We start from the raw sequence: 5,778 nt of genomic DNA on the forward strand, positions 1-5,778 counted from the left end.
TATTTTAATAATCAATCTATCAAATGTCCAAATTGCCCCAAAATGTTTAGGACTAATGATTAGCTTTGTAAAACCTATTTTGACATATTTTAATTGGATAATTTGCAAGTTTTGAAAAAAATGCATTTGTGGTGTGATTAATATATAAGCCTGACAGATACAGGTAGTATACCTTAAGTGCGTTTTATTTAAGAATAAAAATAATCTAAATCATAATCTTTTCAGGGGCATTACTAAAGTTCCTCTGCAAATCTAATACTGCTGCAGAAGAAACGTCCTCGTCGGGATCATCTACTCCCTCGGAGATGACATAACCGAGGTACCTTCTTTTAAATTGTCTCTCAAAACTTATTTCTGCCCAATGGCTTTTGCTTAATTATTTTATCTGTTCTAATTTTATCTGTAACTTTCATGTGTTACTCCTATCCAATATTTTATTTTGTGATTGTTGTGTTTGATTATTGTGATTGTGCTTCAGGTGGTTCTTTCTTGTATCTGTCCTTGTTTGGAAAGCACTTTGTAGTGGCTGTTAGAAAATTGCTATATTAGACCCTCCAGAAAAACACGATTATGCGATCGCATGAATTCCTGCATAAATCACCCAAATGTTGCTGATTATGCGGGGGTCAATTATTTTCCAAAAGGGCACATAATCCCCGCAATAATAGCGAATTCCCACGGAAAATATGCGAAATATGTGGGTCTCGCTTGATTTCACAATTTCCGCATAAAATGGAGTTGTGATGTTAATTTATATGCGATGCCCGATACAGCTTTGTGAGACCTGGGTTACCACCTGCACAGCAGTAAATATTCCACTCTCTAAGAGCGACCATCCTGTAATGGGGAAATTCCTGAATGAAAAAGTAATCAATGGCGGAGCCATTCCAGGATTTCACCAGCTTCAAGAGCAATACTTGGGAGCAGTATATATGAAGGAAAAAGAAGAGTTGTAGACATTTCTAGCAGGAAAACCTGTTGCTGTGATTTTTGATGAGACTCCAGATGTAGGGGGGCAATGCGTGCTGAACATCCTGCTTGCACCACTCGAGAAGGATCATTCTGGTCGCATTTTGGCCTACCTTCCAGACACCGTGTTCCTTGAGGAATGCAATCATTCCACTGTATCTGTGGCTGTCGTAAAGTGCCTACAAGATTACAGCATTCCAAATGAAGATGTGATTGTGTTTGACACAGATAATGCAGCATACATGAAGAAGGCATTCAAATCTGCTCTGCAGACACTGTACCCCAACTCACTGCACATCACGTGCATGGCACACATAATGAACCTCATCGGAAATGCCTTCCGCAAACCTTTTGTTCAGTTGAACAGCTTCATGGTGAGCTTCTCCCAGATGTTCTTCAATGCTGGATCACGCAAGAGAAGATATCTCTCCTTCATGACAAACAAGCTGCCAAGAAAAAAGGTGACCATGCCTCCAAACCCCTGTGCAACACGGTGGAACTCCTGGTTCTTTGCCGTACAATACCACAGAGAGTACTTTGGACTGTACAAGGAGTTCATCGAGATGGAAACACAGGTAAATAAATGTGTAACTTCAGATAACAGTAATTATCCCTTTCTCCACCAATTAGGCCCCTTACACCTACACACACAAACATGAATGAGTTAATAATATCAAAGTAAAAATGTAGTAACATTTAACACTTACTACAGTTCTTCTCAAACTTTTAGATTTCAAGGTCTCCCCTTAACTCTGACAGTGTACAAATGGAACCAAATGGACCCATCAGGGTTCCTTTGTTCCATTTGCAGCAATTGCAAATATCGAAAATCCCACCACTAATTGTGATAAAGGTAGATGGGAATATAGGGTTTAGTATGCTAAATACCAAATGCTAAATACCAAATTTCCCCTTTAATCAGGTAAGCCTTTGAGACCAAATTCATTTTTAAAAGGCTGTCTAATCATCACAGACTTACCTTTTGGAAGGCTACCTGGATCCTCCTGTGTCCAGATGCATCCCACCGCCGGAGTACACTTTCCTTGTTGATCTTCATGTAGTTGTGAACATGAATGACTGCTAGTCCTGAGAGACGGTCATCAGACATACTTGCTCTGAGCCATGTTTTTAGGCTTCTCATGGCAGAAAATGATCTCTCCATGATCCAGTCAGGGCTTCATCACTCTTCGCAAACTTGTATCTCCAGCATTCTATTTCCTGTGTGACTGTCTGTGGGTCAGGTAGATCTTCCCTGTACCACTCTACCAGCTCTTCCTCCCTTTCCTTTGTCAGCTTTTTTAGATCTTTTGGCACCAGGTAAGCTGCTAACATTGCTGGCTCATTTCTTTCAGAGAACCTGACATCCAGCTCGTTAGTGATGTTGTCCAGGAATGGATATAATAAATTTACCCTGTAGTGGTCCTCCACCAACTCTGTGGCTACATTGGCTCTGTAGTTCTGGTTCACACACACTCTTCGCTTGGCGGGGACAACATCGATAGAGTTGGCCATGGCTGATGCTTTATCGAAACATGCTTGGAATCCCTGTTCAGACCTCTGAATAGCTATGACTTCACGTACATCCCGTGCCTCGTTGTATGCTGTGACGATGTCCAAGTTAGTCGACTGTAACGTTTTGGTGAGGGGTTGCAGGTAACCGAGGACATGGTTGGTCACCACAGCAGTGATGATAGTCTCAAATGATTCCATACTGTGCTTGAGATTACAGGCCTTTGCAGAGATGGAGGTTGGTTCTGTTTTCATGGTCTCTAAGGCAGAATATGCAGCATTGAACTTTTCTACAAAGGCAGACAATGTAGTTGCTCTGCTGCCCCATCCGGTGTCTGACATCAGCGGGATTCCTGCTGTCGTTGACGGGGCACCTTCTCTTCTGCACTCTTCCTGCAAGGCAGATTTCCTGGCACCTGTGGCTGAGAAGAAAACAGCAATCTTTTCAACAATGGTCATGGTGTTCCTCACTAAAGGGATGTCCGAGCAGCCATGCACCACTACCAGATTAAAAGCATGGCTTCGACAGTGGGTGTACACTGCCCTGGGATACAGTTCCTGTATTCTCTTTTGTACCCCACTCGCATGTCCACTCATGGTGGAGGCCCCATCATAGCCCTCTTATTTCAGCTTTTCCATCTTCCTCACACACATACCGGACACATATGGATATCTGCTCAGTTCCACTAATGTCCATGGACACAAGCACTGTAAAATATCTGGCCTCTTTTATTTTCCCTCTCAAGATATCTCTGATTTCGTCAGCACAGCATTCTATCAATTCATTTTGAATTCTTGGGTCAGGTATTTTGCATTCTGGGGTGCTATCTTGAGATTTTCTTGAGGCAAAATCAAATTCTGCTTTCCAATTTACAAAATATTTAAAATTCCCATTTTCACCCTCCCCTTCCCAGCTTCCCCGGAAAGCTATATTTCTCTGGCCAAGGTTAGTGATATATTAATTATAGATAGCATGGTTTCTCTTTACCTTTTCAGCATATTGCTGGCTGAGGACTCAGTTAATGTCCTGCTTTTTACCCTGGACCACACACAAGAAGTTCTCTGCCAGCTGACTATTTTTTGGTGGCCTGCAGACATGCTATGTCTTGTGAGAATACCTCTCTTGCCTCCCATGGCATTTTTCCAGTCTGTGAAGCCCTTGTTAACAAAGTTTACATCAGTGGTACCTGGAACCTTATTAAAGGGTAAGCAGTGGGCACAGTAGGCTGAATCTTCTTCAGGGGAGTAGTGGAGCCAGTTGTGTTTTCTTTCCCATTGATCAGAGTATCTCAGATTCTTGGTATTTAAAGGTCCCATATTATGCTTTTTTTTAACAAGTTCACATAGGTCTCAGAGGTCCCACAACAGTAAATTTGAAGTTTGTTGCCTAAAAATCCAGTTTGTTCCTGGATTTTAGCCAGCCTGTACCCCCCTCAAGTGAGCTCATCTGAGAATTAAGCTGTTTCTGTGCCTGTAGCTTTAAATGCTAATGAGCTGGTCTGTCCACGCCTGGTTCATGCCCCTCTCTGGAAGGGGCTGTGGCTTGCGCTCCGGTACCATGCGCTAATGTTTACAGAAAGTAGGTATGGCTCGTAGAAGCGATGTGGTTCAGCCATACCAATGTGTTCCAGAATCTGACCCAGAAGGAGAGGCTCCTGAAGAAATTCAAACTCTGCGGCTGCAGCAGGACGTTTCTGAATGGTTAGTTACAAATATTATGTGTCTTTATATTTTACCTTTTACTTTGTTCGTGTGTTGTTACGCTGTTACTTACATGTAGCTAGGTAACGTTAGCTCCTGCTAACGGTTACGTCTCCGCTGTCTCGTCGGAGTTCTTTTGGTGAATGTGCGATATTGTGAAAAGCGGAATAACGTTATAGTTATCTATATTCTTACAGTCTACGGAAAAAGTTTTGTCGTCAGAGGACTGTTTCTAGCCTCAACATATGCTCAGTTAGACTGCTTCAAGCACGTAATGTCAAGACTAGTAACATGTAATAGATGCTGACACAGTAGGCCTAAGGTTTTGTGATGTTTTGAGCAGAGATGTTTATCATAACAGCGCCCTGTCATTTATTTTTCACAATATAATGCACTTACCTCGCTATAATTCAGCATAAATATGTCTGTCTGTATCCATAAGGTTTTAGTCAGTTTAGTCAAAATTCGAGGCAGTGTTGTGTTGTGTAAATGACAGTTCTCCAGCTCCACATTAGTCACATGACACAAATGACCTGTTTTATGCACTTGAAAGGGTTAGGCCAAGCTTACTTCTTATCCACCCCTGCTTGTCCACTTACATTTTGGTGAAATGTTCACTTTTTTCCTTGGATAGGTGCTCCTGTGGAAACTGTGCTACCATGCCCGCAGAAGCTGAGAATATCTGCTGTTTGGAGATACCACAGGTAGTATCGCCACACCCAAAGAGAAAACTGGAACGGGGATGGCCAATACTGCATCTGTGTATGGTGCTGGGTCCACAAAGACTTTACGGCTGAGAGGAATACACCAGTACGTTATGCTTTGCAAAATGTTATAGTTTGTATCTAAATCAAAGATGTTATGTAGCCTTGCTTTGCTTCAGTGGGCATAATCTTACAACTGTAATAACACGTGACAAACGTGAGTATCGTACAGTTAAATAAATTGATTTAGCTGTTTTTTTTTTTTATTTGTATAGTTTTTCCATAAACAGGTGGTGTGTAAATTATTTATGTATTCACAGGAGTCATTTCTGTAGACACTTTCAAGCATTTATTGACATCAAATAATTTACATATAAGTAATACCAGTGATAATCATACCACAGGGCCAGCCTAGCAGGCAATGCACATAAGAAGAAGAGAAAAAAAAAGTGTGACACACACCATAAAAAAAAAAAAAAAAAAAAATTGCAAGACTAAATGTCCTGTCAATTTGTTTAAAGTTGTTACAGGTATCCAGCATATTGCAGCTTTGTGAGCTGGTGCTGGGGCTTCCTGGGGCGCAGAATCCGGGTCGTCATTCCAGCTTGTGTGGTCCTTCGCATCCGCATGGATGCTGAAGGCCACTGCGTGGGATCTAAACTGTCCCTCGATTGAACTGGGACACATAGCTGGCAATGACCTCCTCCTCGTCAGGCTGCTCAAACTGTGCAGTTAGGTCCTCTGGAACGGGGATGGCCAATACTGCATCTGTGTATGATGCTGGGTCCACAAAGACAACATACCCTGTTTTATAAAATACATGCACAAACACTTTGTTTACCTTTTTTTTCACAATGACTGAAAGTGTTCCTCTAAATGCCTCCTGACATTTGAC

At 41.9% G+C, this 5,778-nt stretch overlaps 1 long non-coding RNA gene across 1 annotated transcript; it reads left to right on the forward strand.

Annotated features, from left to right (window-relative positions):
* Positions 1-4,119: 4,119 nt before the first annotated feature.
* Positions 4,120-5,457, forward strand: LOC115366840 (uncharacterized). The gene is made up of 3 exons (XR_003928869.1): positions 4,120-4,179; positions 4,849-4,989; positions 5,405-5,457. It is a non-coding gene; the product is annotated as an uncharacterized LOC115366840 (long non-coding RNA).
* Positions 5,458-5,778: the final 321 nt, after the last annotated feature.

Source organism: Myripristis murdjan, chromosome 10, assembly GCF_902150065.1.
Source record: "Myripristis murdjan chromosome 10, fMyrMur1.1, whole genome shotgun sequence".
Taxonomy (NCBI): domain Eukaryota; kingdom Metazoa; phylum Chordata; class Actinopteri; order Holocentriformes; family Holocentridae; genus Myripristis; species Myripristis murdjan.